The 15,973-nt window shown below is 40.0% G+C and overlaps 1 protein-coding gene across 2 annotated transcripts in view; it reads right to left on the bottom strand.

The window, feature by feature from the left end:
- CLSTN2 (calsyntenin 2) overlaps positions 1-15,973 on the bottom strand; it is a 628,828-nt gene that overhangs the window by 389,979 nt on the left and 222,876 nt on the right. The window lies entirely within an intron of this gene.

Here is a 15,973-nt window from a genome sequence, read left to right as displayed (position 1 = left end):
CCCAATCATAGGCTGTCATCCAACAATCCCGTGAGAGACATGGAGCATGTTAATCCCATTTTAAACCCAGAAAAGCTTCAGAGAAGCGCAGGGAGAGGTTCGACACCTCACCCAAGGCACTCAGAAGGTGAGAGACAGCACTGACTATAAAACACTGTTTGTTTTGCCTCTAAGACCATGGGTTCTTCACCTCATCAAAGTCCCATTATTTGTATTTCTGGATACCCAGTACAGATAGATATTATTGAGAACTGATTGAAAGCTTTAATTCTGTAATGCTACCATCTATTAATAGATGTTTCAGAGTTAAAGTCCTTTATCAATCAATAAACTAGCAGTTACTACCATGTATGCTCAGGTTTCTGACCTCAACCAAATCTGATCCATCATTAGAAGTTACTGCATTTTATATACATGTATACACACACACATGTATAAATATCATTATATATGCAAAGATACATCAGATATTTGAATATTTTCTGATCATTTAAAAATTGTGTATCTCAGCGGTCTAAATTATCTAGCAACTTAAGTTGTTCTTCAATAATTTCACTAGCTGAATTAAATATTAACCAATGAACAATTAATACACTGAAAATACATATCAACTATATTTTACGGGTTGAATTGTGTCCTCTACATTAAAAAAATACATTGATATCCTAACACTTAGAACCTCAGAATGTGAATGTATTGGGAGATAAAATCTTTACAGAGGTAATCAAGTTTTAAAATGTCATTAGGGTGGTTCCACATCCAATATGATTAGTGTACTTATATAAAGGGAAAATTGTGGCACAGATATATGCACACTGAGAAAATCTCATGTGAAAATAGAGTTGTGCAGCCCCAAGCCAAGGAACTATAGGAAGCTAGGAGACAATCCTGGAATGGAGCCTTTCCTAGAGCCTTCAGAGGGAACCTGGACCTGCCAACACCTTCATTTCATATTTCTGGCATCCGTAAATGTGAGACAATAAGTTTTTGTTCCCAGATACCCAGTGATACGGTTTGGCTCTGTGTCCCCATCCAAATCCCATCTTGAATTGTACTCCCATAATTCCCACATGCTGTGGGAGGGACCCAGTAGGAGGCAATTGAATCATGGGGGTGGTTTCCCCCATACTGTTCTCCTGGTTGTGAGTAAATCTCACGAGATCTGATGGTTTTCTCAGGGGTCTCTGCTTTTGTGGCTTCTTCACTCTCTCTTTGCCTGCTGCCATCCATGTAAGATGGGATGGTAAGAGGTCCAATTAAACCTCTTCCTTTTGTGAATTGCCCAGTCTGGGGTATGTCTTTATCAGCAGCATGAAAACAGACTAATACAGTAACTGGTACCAGTAGAGTGGGGCATTGCTGAAAAGATACCCCAAAATGTGGAAGTGACTTTGGAACTGGGTAACAGGCAGAGGATGGAACAGTTTGGAGGGCTCAGAAGAGAGGAAAATGTGGGAAAGTTTGAAACTTCCTAGAGACTTGTTGAATGGCTTTGCCCAAAATGCTGATAGCAACATGGGCAATGAGGTTCAGGCTGAGGTGGTCTTAGATGGAGATAAGGAACTTGTTGGGAACTGGAACAAAGGTGACTCTTGTTATATTTTAGCAGAGACTGGCAGCATTTTGACTCTGCCCTAGATACTTGTGGGATTGTGAACTTCAGAGAGATGATTTAGGCTATCTGGTGGAAGAAATTTCTAAGCAGCAAAGCATTTGAGAAGTGACTTGGGTGCTGTTAAAAGCACTCAGTTTTAAAAGGGAAACAGAACAGGTAAGTTCGAAACATTTGCAGCATGACAATGTGATAGAAAAGAAAATCCCATTTTCTGAGGAGAAATTCCAGTCAATTGTAGAAATGTTTGTAAGGAAGGAGGAGCCCAATGTTAATCCCCAAGACAATGGGGAAAATGGCTCCCGGGCATGTTCAGAGGTCTTCATGGCAGCCCCTCCCATCACAGGCCCTGGGGCCTAAAAGAAAAAAATGTGGTTTCGTGGGCTGGGCCTCTGAGCTATGTGCAGCCTAGGGACTTGGTGCCCTGCATCCCAGCTGCTCCAGCCATGGCTAAAAGGGGCCAACATAGAGCTCAGGCCATGGCTTCAGATGGTGCAAGCCCCAAGCCTTGGTGGCTTCCACGTGGTATTGATCCTGCAGTTGCACAGAAGTAAAGAATTGAGGTTTGGGAACCTCCACCTGAATTTCAGAACATGTACGGAAATGCCTGGATGCCCAGGCAGAAGTTTGCTGCAGGGGAGGGGCTCTCATGGAGAATCTCTGCTAGGGCACTGCGGAAGGGAAATGTGGGGTCGGAGCCCCCACACAGAGTCCCTACTGGGGCACTGCCTAGTGGAGTCGTGAGAAGAGAGCCACTGTCCTCCAGACCCCAGAATGCTAGATCCACTGACGCTTGCACCTGTGCCTGGAAAAGCTGCAGGTACTCAACACTAGCCCATGAAAGCAGCTGGGAGGGAGGCTATACCCTGCAAAGCAACAGGGGTGGAGCTTCCTGAGACCATGGGAACCTACCTCTTGCATTAGGATGACCTGGATGTGAGACATGGAGTCAAAAGAGATCATTTTGGAGCTTTAAAATTTGACAGCCACACTGGATTTTGGACTTGAATGGCCCTGTAGCCCTTTTGTTTTGGCCAATGTCTCCCATTTAGAACGGCTGTATTTACCCAATGTCTGTATCCCCATTGTATCTAGGAAGTAACTAGCTTGCTTTTGATTTTACAAGCTCATAGGCAGAGGGGACTTGCCTTGTCTCAGATGACACTTTAGACTGTGAACTTTTGATTAACACTAAAATGAGTTAAGACTTTGGGGGACTACTGGGAAGACATGATTGTTTTTGAAATGTGAGGACATGAGATTTGGCAGGGGCTAGGGGCAGAATGATATGGTTTGGCTCTGTGTCCCCAGCCAAATCTCATCTTGAATTTTACTCCCACAATTCCCACGTGTTGTGGGAGGGACCCAGTGGGAGATAATTGAATCATGGGGGCAGTTTCCCCCATACTGTTCTCAAGGTAGTGAATAAGTCTCATGAGATCTGAGAGTTTTATCAGGGGTTTCTGCTTTTGCATCTTCCTCATTCTCTTGACTGCTGCCATCCATGTAAGATGGGACTTGATCTTCCTCACCTGCCATTATTGTGAGGCTTCCCCAGCCAGGTGGAACTATAAGTTCAATTAAACCTCTTTCTTTTGTAAATTGCCCAGTCTTGAGTATGTCTTTATCAGTAGCAAGAAAATGGACTAATAGACACAGTTTGTGGTACTTTGTTACAGCAGCCCTAGCAAATGAATACAGTATACTTCTATCAGCAGGTACTAATGAAGGGTAGAGAACTGAAATAAGACTGTGCCAGGATTTGGTGTCATACTCCAATGTGAGAACCTCATCTGGTGAAAACTCAGTTCTTGCCAATTCTTCCCCTTGTATGTCTTTGTTTGATGGGTTCTAGCCCAACCCACTCCTATCTGAATGGCTTCAGGGACCTCCTGACTGGTCTCTCCATTGGAAATCTTGCCCTACTCTAGTCTACTCTGCACACTGGTATCAAGAGTGATCTTTGCAAAACATTAATCTGATTACTCAACTGTAAGTTGCTTGGTTTCTTTTTTTTAGTCCCCTCTGCCCACCCCTAATACCCTCACAGAAGTCAGGATACAGAGTAGGTACATTAGAATCAAAATAATAGGTTAGAGAGGGGGTTCTAGAATAATCAAAATTGTTTCGATGCCAAACTTCACACCCTACGTCATAGTTTAAAAGGTGTGGTCACATATGCAATGCTTATCACAGCATCCTGTGAGGTAGGCATGATCATTATAAAGATGAATAAACTACCTCCATAAGGTGTAACTTTCCCAAGGCGATTATATGGTTAAAAATTAATAAGTAGGAAAATCAGAAACTCATACTTTGTGATATCTGAGAAGTGCACACACACATATTATAATATATATGTAATGTACATTATACAGTATATATTTTATATATTACATTACATATTTTTCAGTAGCCACAGCGAAGTGAGAGCTTATAGAATTGCGAGCAGCTCTGAGGCAGTGGCTCCTGTCCCCTTCCCACCTCATCGTCCTTCAAAAGGTCAGTTCAGAACTGTTCCAGGAGCAGTGGCAGACTCAACCAGGGCCACCATTTTGCTCCTTCTCACCCATTCCACAGCAATCACAAACTAACTGGAAAGCAGTCTAATGAGGCAGGGACATGTGCCTTGCTATTCTCAGGTCTTGGCCCCTGTAACTCATTTTTACAGATTGGACCATGCCCAGGGCAGAGAGAAGCTCTGGCCACTGCAGGTGTGAACTGGACAGTAGGCACATCCATTCTCACATTTTGGCATTCAGACTGATGCTTCATTATGGACCCTGGAAGAATTACAACCACCCGAGGCTGTCCCCACACTCCTTTGCTCTTTTATTAGCCATCAACACAAATGCAATGTAAATAATTTGCAGCTGTTGAGAGAAACAATTAAATCTTTTTTCCCCTTAATTAAACCTAGGGGCCTGTTCATTAGAACTGTGTACAGAGCATACGCCAGGAGCTCATCCAGTGTTTCAGATTCATTGTGCCTATCTAAATGGTCTAAATTAGATAGTCTCAGTGGCAGGCAATGAAATCTAAAGTTGCAGTTCCTGGTTTTAGCCCTGACTTAACCACTTCTGGCTGGTCCTATGTGAATCCGGTGGCCTCTCTGAGTTTCAGTTCCCACGACTGTAAAATGCTGATGGTGATGCTACTTACAGTGTTGTTCTGTCATTCATACGTCCTGTGCTAGACACACAGCTGCTGCTTTTTCATTACTCAAACTCACCACCCTGCTTGCTGGGCAGTGACAATGTCAGAAGGAGAGGTGATTTACAGACCAACTTTAAAGTTGATGTTTTTCCCTCATTAGGAAATGGGCTGACTTCCTTCTATGCACAGGTTTGCCTTCCTTTACTCCTCTCTGTCACTACTTCAGTTAGTTGGGTACCTATCACATATTAGGCATTTGACATACATATATTCATTAATCCTCACAACATCCCCATTGGGTAATACTTTATTTCTCATTTTGCAGGTGAGTAACTGAGGCTTAGAGGGATTTAAATATTCTCATTTTGGAAAGTAAGAATGCTAAAATCCCCCAAATTTCTCCCTTCTCTCCCACATTCTAACTTCCCTTACATCAGAACTTTTGCTTTGTCAAGATTGATTCATAAACAAAATCGCTTTCTATCCTTTGTCTATAGATCAAGTCATCAGGGTTGCAAACTAATAACTTAATTTACATTAATTCGACTACAAAGATATCATTCATGACTGAGCCAAGTATGGTACAATAATTACTTCTTCTTCTTAGTGGTCAAATGATCATTTTGAGGACAACATTATTTGCATCCAGATAAACTGGATTCTTTATTTTTCACTCCATCAAATGGCTGAATCACGTTCCATCATAGCTTGCATCACATTTGGAAGCAGCTTCCTTTGTATACTTTTGTTTCCTGAATTTAATGATTGCCTTTTTATACCTATTGAGTAATGAAACATAAAAATTCTTCTCTGAGCTCAATTATGTTATAGCTTTTAAATCATCCCATCTATTACTCATTCTTCATTTGTAAAACAAAGATACTTATTTCTCAGGAATATTGTGAAAATTGCACGAAATGATGTAAGCAAACACAGTACCCAGGAACAGAGCAGACATTCAAATACTTAGAACTCCCCCTACCCCATCTTATGATCCTGGGTGGCTAAGGTGTACCCTTGTACTCTCAGAAATATTCAGCCCAGCTTCATCCATTCAATAAATATTAATGGAGTATCCAAAATGTACAGAAAACACACTAAGCACTGAGATAAAACGAGAAAAACATCCTTTAAAAAGCATCTGACAAAATCCAACATCTATCTATAATTAAAACTATTACCAAATGAGAAATAGAAGACAACTTTCTTAACCGGATAAAGAACTTTTACAAAAACCTATAGCTAATATCATACTTAATGGTGAAAGAATAAATGCTTTCCTTCCAAGAGCAGGAAGAATACAAGGACATCCACTCTCACCACTTCTATTCACATTGTACTGTAGGTTCTAACCAGTGCAATAAGGCAAGAAAAAATATTAAATTGGAAATGAAAAAGTAAAATTGTCATTATTCACAGGGAACACAATCATCAATGTAAACATTCTACAGAATTAAAAAAATGCTATTAGAACTAATATGAGTTTAGGAAGGTCAGAAGATAGAAAGTCAATATTTAAAAAGCAATGGTATTTCTATGCAGAAACAAACAATTGGAAATTTTAATTAAAAAAATACTGTTACAATAGCATCAAAAACATGAAACACTTAGCAATAACTTTCAGAAAATATATGCAAAAGTTGGTACACCGAAAACCCTGATACTGCTGAAAGAATTTAAAGATCTGAAGAGATTTTAATGGAGAAATACACAGTGTTCATTATTTGGCAGACTCAATATACTTAAGATGTAAATTTTCCCCAAAATTGATATATAGATTTAATGTAACTCCAACCAAAATTACCAGCAGGATTTATGAAAGAATCAGCTAATTCTAAGATGTACATATAAATGAAAAAGACCTGACATAGCCAAAATAATTTTAGGAAAAAAGAACAAAGTTGAAGGACTTATACTACCTAATTTTGAAACTTACTGCAAACCTACCCTAATCAAGATAGTGTGGTATTAATATAAAGATAGACATATACATCCACAGAAAGAAGAAACAGTCCAGAAATAGACACATATATATGGTCAATTCATTTCTGACAAAGGTTCTAAGATAATTAAATGGGGAGAATAGTTTTTTTATTAAATGCTGCTAGAAAAAAAATGAGGATCTATACACACACACAAAAAAACCTCCAGTCCTACTGCGCTTCATAAACAAAAACTATCTCTACAAGAGTCATAGTTCTGAATGTAGAAGTCAAAATTATAAAACCTTTAAAATAAAGCATATGAGGCTGGGCGCGGTGGCTCACACCTGTAATCCCAGCACTTTGGGAGGCCAAGGCAGGCGGATCACAAAGTCAGGAGATCGAGACCATTCTGGCTAACACAGTGAGACCCTGTCTCTACTAAAAATACAAAAACCTAGCCAGGTGTGGTGGCAGGTGCCTGTAGTCCCAGCTTCTCGGGAGGCTGAGGCAGGAGAATGGCATGAACCTGGGAGGCAGAGCTTGCAGTGAGCAGAGATCGTGCCACTGCACTCCAGCCTGGGGAACAGAGCAAGACTCTGTCTCCATAAATAAATTAAATAAATAAATAAATAAATAAATAAATAAATAAATACATAAATAAATAAAGGATATGAGAAAATCTTAGTATCCTTGAGTTAGATTAGAAGGAACCAAAAAAAAGCACGCCCCATAAACGATAAAACTGATAACATCAAACTTTATAAAAATGATACACTCTTACTTTCTTGAAAAACATTAAAAAAAAATTTGTTAGCCACAGACTAGGAGGAAATATTTGCAAACCATTTCATAAAGGTCTTGTATCCAAAATATATAAATAATTATTTCAATTAAATAAGACAAACAATTTGATTTTCAAAAAGCAAAAATTGAATATACCTGTCACCAAAATAAATATATAAACAGTAAATTAGAGCATAAAAATTTGTTAAACATCAACAGTCATTAGAGGCATGTAAATTAAAGCCACAATGGGATACCACCACACCACCAATTGAATGGCTAAAATAAAACTGACAATATCAAGTTATGATAAAAATGTAAAGTAATTGGAACTTTTAGACATTGTTGGTAAGAATGTAAGAATAATACAGTCACTTTGCAAAATAGTTTAGCAGTTTCTTATAAAATGACTCAGCAATTCTATTCCTAGGATTTACCCAAGAGGAATGAAAACATAAATTACACAAAAGACCTGTATAGAAATGATCACAGAATCTTTATTCAGAACACTTAGTGCCAAACTGGAACTAAAATGGCCATCAACTAGTGAATAGATAAACAAATTGCAGTATAGTCAGAGAATGGACACCCACTCAGCAATAAAAGAACAACTACTGATCCATATAACAAAACAGATGAATCACCAAAGCATTTCACTGGTGAAATGAAGTGAAAGAAGTCAGACAAAGAAGACTGCATGCTATTTGATGCCATTCATATGACATTTTAGAAAACACAAAACTATAGGGACAGATAGCAACAGATCAGTAGTGGCTAGGGCTTGGGGTGGGGTGGGATTTGATTGTAAAGGGGAAAAAGGGAACGTTCTGAGAAGATGAAACCGTTCTGTATGTTGATTGTGGTGGTGGTTACACTTCTGCATGTGAGCGTTTGTCAAAACATATCCAACTTCACACTTAAAAAGGTGAATCTTATTCTGTGTAAATTATGCCTCAATACATGTGGGGCAAGAACAAAGTTCTAGTCCTCAAAGGACTCTCAGACTAAGGGGTAAACAGTATGGTAAGAGGTAGGTAAGAAGAGGAAGAGCAGAGTGCTATGGAAAAAGAGAAGTGCTGACTCAGTCAAGGTAACCAAGGATTACTTCCTGGAGAAAGTAAACTCTAAGTCATGAGCAACAGGAATTAAGCAGGCATAAAGGATGTGGAGGGCTCCAGGCAGAAGAATGTGGATGGGCAAAGGCCCAATGATAAAAGCATTTAATATATCTTGGGGGAAATGTAAATAGTTTGGTTTAGCTGTAGAACAAAGTTTGAGGGAACAAGGCCAGACACAGTGCTGGACTGAGATGGCATTCCCATTACCCAGTGCTTTTTGGCATGTACAGAAATTATCCAGGAGTTACTTCCAAACTCTGGCTTCATGGGATGCTGGGGAACCAGCTCCTTTCCAGAAAGAAGTAGTGGCTATTGATGCCTGTGGCTTGGCTGTTACTCCTTGTTTAATCTGTTCCATAGCCTGATGTTCCCTCCCTGAACAAAATGCTTTGTCTTTTTGTTCCAATAGAGTGAGGTTAGTCAGCTCATGCTTCGCTTCATTTGAATGTAACTTCAGAAGACCTAAGTTTTTATCAGTTCTTGACAAGATAATATCCCCGTTTTCTGCACATCCCATCTGGAGGCTGAGCTGTGTCATATCATGCCCCTTTAGGACTACTTCTTGCCCCTTTCTTATCTCTTTTCCATGATGTTTCAGCATGTGGAAAATGCCCGTGTCTTTGCACTCATGCAGAGGAAATACCAGTGTGATATTTCTGCTCCATTTACACAGAAATTAGGTCTTGCCACCCAATGTGCCTTTAACTAGAGCACAGATGTATTCCTCAGGAGAGCTCCTCAGCTCTCTTCTCTTTGCTTCCACTGCCAAAAAAAAAAGTGTATTAATGCTCCATGTAAGCAGCAGGGCCAAATGGCTGATGATTTATCTTTTGAATCTTTATGCTTTTACCTAAAGTTGACCTTTCTGGCTACTTTCTGACCTTTCTGGCCACCCCTGGATCTTTAGAACTCCAATACTGCTCCCTGGGTAAAAGTAAACTATGAGTAAAAAACATGCTTTACTGATTGCAAAATGCTCTAACAAGGTTAACTATACTCTGGTAAATATATTATTCCAATTGTCAGGCTGGTCTTTTGCCTGCCATGCTCAACTTCCTCTCCTGACCTGATCTCCTAGTAGAACTGCTTAAACCAAGATAGATACTGGACCCTTGGGGAAACTGATGGGTGGAGTAGGCCAGTTTATTAGACCTTGAAACTTTCATTTCACAGGCCAGAAACTAGAGCTCGTCTGGCAATGGGCACTTGAAATCTTGAGAGAGAAGGTAATAGGGAGTTGGGGCTAGCATTCATGCAATCAGCACTCAAAGTTTAGGGGGAGCTGAAAATCCATTTAAATCAGAGACAGCCATCTGCCAGGAGACACAAGGTTTGAGAGTAGATAGGCAGAGAGAAGAAATGGACCTCAGGTGGCTTTGGGCAACACGGAGGCACCCCTCCACTCCTGTTTTCTAGCCCATTCCCTGCTCACCTTTCACAGACTCATCAGCCTTCTATGGGGTGCCTGAGGTTACCAAGTGAAGCCTTTCAATAGTTCTTCTCCTCCAACTTTTAAAAGAAAAATTGTACTAGTTTGAGTATCTGTTCTTGTAATAAAATGATTCCTAACTACAATTATTATAATAGCATTTTGAAAAGTATTTTTATTCTTTGCTTCAGTCAGGCTGGGATAGGATCCCTGTCTAGGCAAATCTGATTCCACCCTTCCCCAGCTAGGATACTAAGCTAGGAAGCTGTCCTGCCCTCCACTAGGAGATTAGATGAGGCTACCCAAGGCCTAAGCTCTCTAGGTTACCCACGCCTTTGCCGTCATTGTGCTGTCTACCCCTGTGCCCACACTCCTTACTCCTGTCTATTCATCTTTCCAGGTTCAGCTCACTCCCCTCCCCCGGTTGCCCTTCTGTTCTCCCGTCACCCTGTCATGTCTGCTGTCATGCCACAGGTCTACTGTGTCACCACTGGATCTTTCCTTGTTCCTCTTTCCTGAAGAACCCTGAGGCCCCTTGACGGGGAGGCACCATTCTAATCACGACGATGTCTACAGTTCGTAACACAGTGCCCAGCATATAGTGAGTCACTGGTAAACGAAGTGAGCACACCTTTTACTTGCCAGCATCTCCAATACCTGAATCTATTAGCAGCACTTTGATTCCAATGAGTAGGTATTCCTGTATCATGCAAATAGAAAGGGCATGCCTCCCAAATCTTAGGGTGACATTTGCCATCACTTAATTAGAGACAACCTATATCACTTGCTAGCGGTACCAATTAGAGAGTTTTAAATACAAATCCCATGTGTGTGACTCACACACGAAAAATATCCACAGAAGATGAGATTACATTTCACTATTTTAATTGGGGTGAAAAAGTATTTGAAGGAAAGATGGCTGAGTCATTAATCCTTAAATGCTTGATAGGTGCTTTCAGTAGGGGCAGGACATTGCTTTCCTTCCTTCCTCACTTCTTTACTATTTTCTTTCCATCCATCCATCCACCCACCCATCTACCTAACCACTCATCTACCTATCCACCCATCTACCTAGCCATTTGTCCACTCACCATACCTATTTTCTTCTTTCCTTCCAACTATCATTTTCTACCCATAAATACTTATCTGTTTAGAGTGTGGACACTCTCAAAGACTAATTTCTCTAGCCTGGGAATAAACTATATGCCAATATCCCATTGGGTAGTGACATGTGAACCAGGAGCAAGGCTAGGAAAAATTGTGCACTGAGGTATCATGTGAGATTTATGAAACTGAAATTATAAGTTGTTTCTACACAAGTCATCCAGATCAAGCCAATTGGCCAAAGTTCACCCTAAGACAGACCCTGAGGCTAAATATAAAGGGTATTGCACTTAATGTCAAAGTGCTGCCGTTACATACCAACAGGATATCTTAGTTAAGTCTTTCAAACTTCCCAGGCCTCCACCCTCTTTTATAAAATGGAGGTAATACCAATTCTGCAAGGTTTCTGAGAGGAAGATAAAAGGAGACTCTGAGTTAGAGCTGACTCATTGGTGACTAGCACTTTATAGGTTGCCAGCAAAGGCTTTCAGTTCTGCACCTCAGTATCTACAGGCTGGGATCAGGACCCACACAGGACCCAGCATGTCCACAACCCAACTAATCCATTGGTGAGATGAAGGCCTAACAGAACCCTAGGCTGAACTCCCAAGGGCTGGAAAAATTAGACTAAGTCTATGAAGAAGATCAGGAGCCATGCAAAAAAAGATCATTTAGAATAAAAAGGGGCAAGGAAAAAAGGACTGTGATTGTTTAATACTCACATTCACTTGCTAGAGCCAGCTCATTTTTTACACAAAATATTTTACCTACTGAACATTATTGGACTGAAGTGTGCATTAAATTGTTATATCTCTAATTCTCCAAGATTGTTATTACTTCAATATCTCATACTTCATTGCATTTTAAACATCTTTAACCCCTAAGACAGTCCTTAACTTACTTTGTAATTCATGCTAATAAATGTAATTGTCTAAAACTTTCTGTAATTGCCATTGATAAACCAGAATCATTAACATAGCTAAGCAGAAGCCACCACTCCTGAGGGCCTACTATGTGCCGGCCTACTATGTGCCAGCCTACTATGTTCTCATTACATTCTTACAAGCACCCCTGCAGGATGGCAGAATTGGCTCAACTTCATGGATGAGGGAACATGTTCAGAGAGCTTAAGGAACTCATACAAGCAAGGCCATGGTCCCCGGATAGAAGAAGTGAAATTTCCTCCCTTGGATGGTCATCCTTCTCCCCATAAGAAGTCAGTGCAGTGGCACACATTCAGTTCCATCTCCTGTGGGTCAAAACTGTGGACCAAGTGCTTGGTAGGGTACAAGGAGACAATATAGCCAAGACTAAAGCGGACTGGGGAATGAACAGTCAGGGTTCACCAGAGAAACAGAACCAATAGTACGTCACAATCTCTCTAAATCTATATACCTCTACATCTCTCTGTGTGTGTGTGTGTGTGTGTGTGTGTGTGTGTGTAGAGACAGAGAATTTTAAAGATTTGATTCATGCATTTGTGGGGGTTAGCAAATTTGAGAACTGTAGGGCAGGCCTGCAGGCTGAAAGCCCAGACAGAAGGTGATGCTGCAATCTTGAGGCAAATTTCTTCTTTTCCGGGAAACCACAGTTTTTGCTGTCAATGCTCTTCAACTGATTGGATGAGGCTCACCCATATTAGTGAGAGTAATGTCCTTTATGTAAAGTCAACTGATTGTAGATCTTCAGCACATCTACGAAATATCTTCACGGCAATATCTAGACTAGTGTTTGATTAAATAACGGGGTACTACAGCCCAGACAATTTGACATATCACAAACTAATCATCACACGCATTGAAGAAGTTTTTAGACTGTTGTATTTAAACTGAGTGAGAAGATTTGATGGGATAGTACAAATTTCTCTTAAGCTCAAAAAGAAATGCTATACTTTTGTTTCTCTACTGGCAAACTAATAAATAAAACCCTTGTGGCTTATGCTATCAACTTTGTTCCAGAAGGTAGCAAATGGGTGATACCTTTTTATTGCAAATTTCATCTCATGCCTTAGATTCTAAGATGTCCAGAACGATGGATGACAATTATCTGGTTTACAGTACATTCACTGCAGAAAGCTTGCCTGCTTCTCCATGCTTCAGAAAGAAAGCACTGGCAGGCAAATTTCACTCCTTATTTATGTGAACTGTTATCTGCATTTCCCCAGCTCTGACTCTGAAAAGGTACAGAGTATAAGAGATAGAGGACAAGCAAAAAGGCCCTGCCCCCCGACCCCCTCAACTGGCCAAATACATAATTATAACAAAGTTGCAAGCCAAATACCCTAGGTCATCCCCATAATCAGATCTGATTGTCAGTCTATCAGAGAATATGGTTTTGTTTGCATCCACATGTCTGCACTCTTGCCTGCTCAGTTCAGCTCAGCTCAGGCACCACTGACAGGGACTCTGACACTCCTCTACTCTTCCACCCCTAGATACATAACCGATACTAAATTAAGTCCCTCTCCTTGTGTTCCCAGAGCTCCCTACTTATCTCTAGCACAGCAAGTACTATATTGGAATGTAAATATCATTTTGTGCCTTTCCTCTACCAAATGGTGGGGAAAGATGCTGTGTGTTTTATGTCTATATCCCTAACCCAGCAGGAAAGTTCTCAAAATATGGCCAGGAGCCCTTGGGGGGAATCTCTGAGACCCTTTCAGGGGTTCACAAGGTCAAAATTATGTTTATAAAAGTGCTAACATAGTATTTGCTTTCTTTGCTTCTATTCTCTCTAGAGCAGTTTTCCAGAGGTTATAAGCAGATATAAAAATCCAGCTGTCTCTTATTAAGCCAGACATTAAAGATATTGGCAAAAATATAAAACAATGAGACTCTTCCCACTGCTTTTTAAAATTCTTGTTAACAGTTACTTTAAACAAAAAGTATGTTATTTTGGTCAATATGTGATGAGTTTATTGTTAATCATAACTAAATTAATAAATATACATTTTTAAATTTTGTCAGTTTAAATTGCTAATGCAATAAATAGTAACAGGTATAACCTACAAAACCAAAGCTCTTTGGGTTTATTAATATTTAAGAATGCTAACTTGTTAAGAAACCAAAAGTTTAATATGTGGCTCATCAAAGGACTTGAAACACAGCATGTGCTGCTCAGGTAGGAAAGAGTGTCTGTTTCAGTGGAGGAAGAGAGTAGGGAGAGAAGAAAGGGACAGTAGGAGGGGAGAGAAAGAAAGGATAACCAAAGTCATCCAGACAAGACTTACATAATCATTTCTTAGATTTAACTCAGTTAGGGAAGGTTGATCAATGTAGTGACAAGATCAGTTCTTTTTCTGGTTCTGGTTGTGAAGGAAAAGTAACTTGTTGACTGGATCACTAGCACATCAGTTGCTGTGATTCTGTGTAGGTAATAGAGCCTCTGATTCTTTTGGAAAAAGGAAGGGGAACATCTTCTCTTGTATGAACTTGAGTGCACGCTGTCAGGAGAATAATTGTCTGAAATCACAGTCTTTATATCTTTTGCAACCTGGTTGGAGAAACTGCCATAAAAATAAACAAACTTCATAAATCATCTCTGTAAAAGGCATCAAAGGTTAAAAGCATTGTGATGAATTTCTGAAATAGATTTGGACTCTGAATTTTCAGAGTGTTTAGGAGGCAACTATTGTGTCTCAAAAGAGTAATCATGATCTTGGAGATTTTAAAGGGTAATTCCACTGTTGAAAGTGTCAGTGTCTCCTAGCAGTAAATAGAACAAGTATTTGCCAGCTGGAGAAGTCTCTCAATGCCTAAGGCATACTTCCCAAAATTGCTAACTGAGACCTTTGTTCTTACTCAGATTACTAGTAATCTGAGGCCTGGCACATGGTAGATGCTCTGTGTGTGTTAAATTGTGTGTTAAAAGATCACCAATGAATGAATAAGCTTTGACTGCTTGTGTTAATTATCTGAGCAAAGACTGACACACAGTGATTCCTCCTCAATTATAAATTATCTTAAAGAAAGCAAATAGTATCTTAGTACTTTTATGAAAATAATTTTGATCTTGTGGATGGACCCTTGAAAGGGACTCAGGGACTCCCCACCAAGCATTCCTGGGTATATTTTGAAAGCTATTGTGGTAGGTTAGGGATGTAGTCATAAAAGACTCAGCATCTTTCCCCACCATGTGGTAGAGATTGGGACCTACTTATTTCTGAACAACTTTTGGTTGACCAAGAGAATCTTGGTTTTCTCATACACCAGTACTTCTGGGGATAATCAGACAAGGCAGAAACAAGGAAAAGGAGAAAAAAATAGGATGAATATACAGTGTAGATAAAAGAAATTGGGATTTTGATTTGCATTTCTCTGATGATTAGTGATGAGCATTTTTTCATATGATGGTTGGTTGGTTGTGTATCTTCTTTTGAGAAGTGTCTGTTCATGTTCTTGGTCTATTTTTTAAGGGGGATGTTTTCTGCTTGTTAAATTATTAAGTTCCTTATAGACTCTGGATATTAGGCCTTTGTCAGATGCATAGTTTGAAAATATTTTCTTACATTCTGTAGGATATCTGCTTATTCTGTTGATTGTTTCTTTTGCTGTGCAGAAGCTCCTTAGTTAGGTCCCATCTGTCAATTTTTATTTTTATTGCAATTGCTTTTGGGAACTTAGCCAAAAATTCTTCACCAAGGCTAATGTCAAGAAGAATATTTCCTAGGTTTTCTTTTTTTTTTTTTTTTTTTTTTTTTGAGACGGAGTCTTACTCTGTCGCCCAGGCTGGAGTGCAGTGGTGCGATCTCTGCTCACTGCAAGCTCTGCCTCCCGGGTTCACACCATTCTCCTGCCTCAGCCTCCCGAGTAGCTGGGACTACAGGCGCCCACCACCACGCCCAGCT

The sequence above is a fragment of the Macaca thibetana genome, chromosome 2 (genome assembly GCF_024542745.1).
Source record: "Macaca thibetana thibetana isolate TM-01 chromosome 2, ASM2454274v1, whole genome shotgun sequence".
Taxonomy (NCBI): Eukaryota; Metazoa; Chordata; class Mammalia; order Primates; family Cercopithecidae; genus Macaca; species Macaca thibetana.
This window is presented reverse-complemented; position numbering and strand designations above follow the sequence as displayed.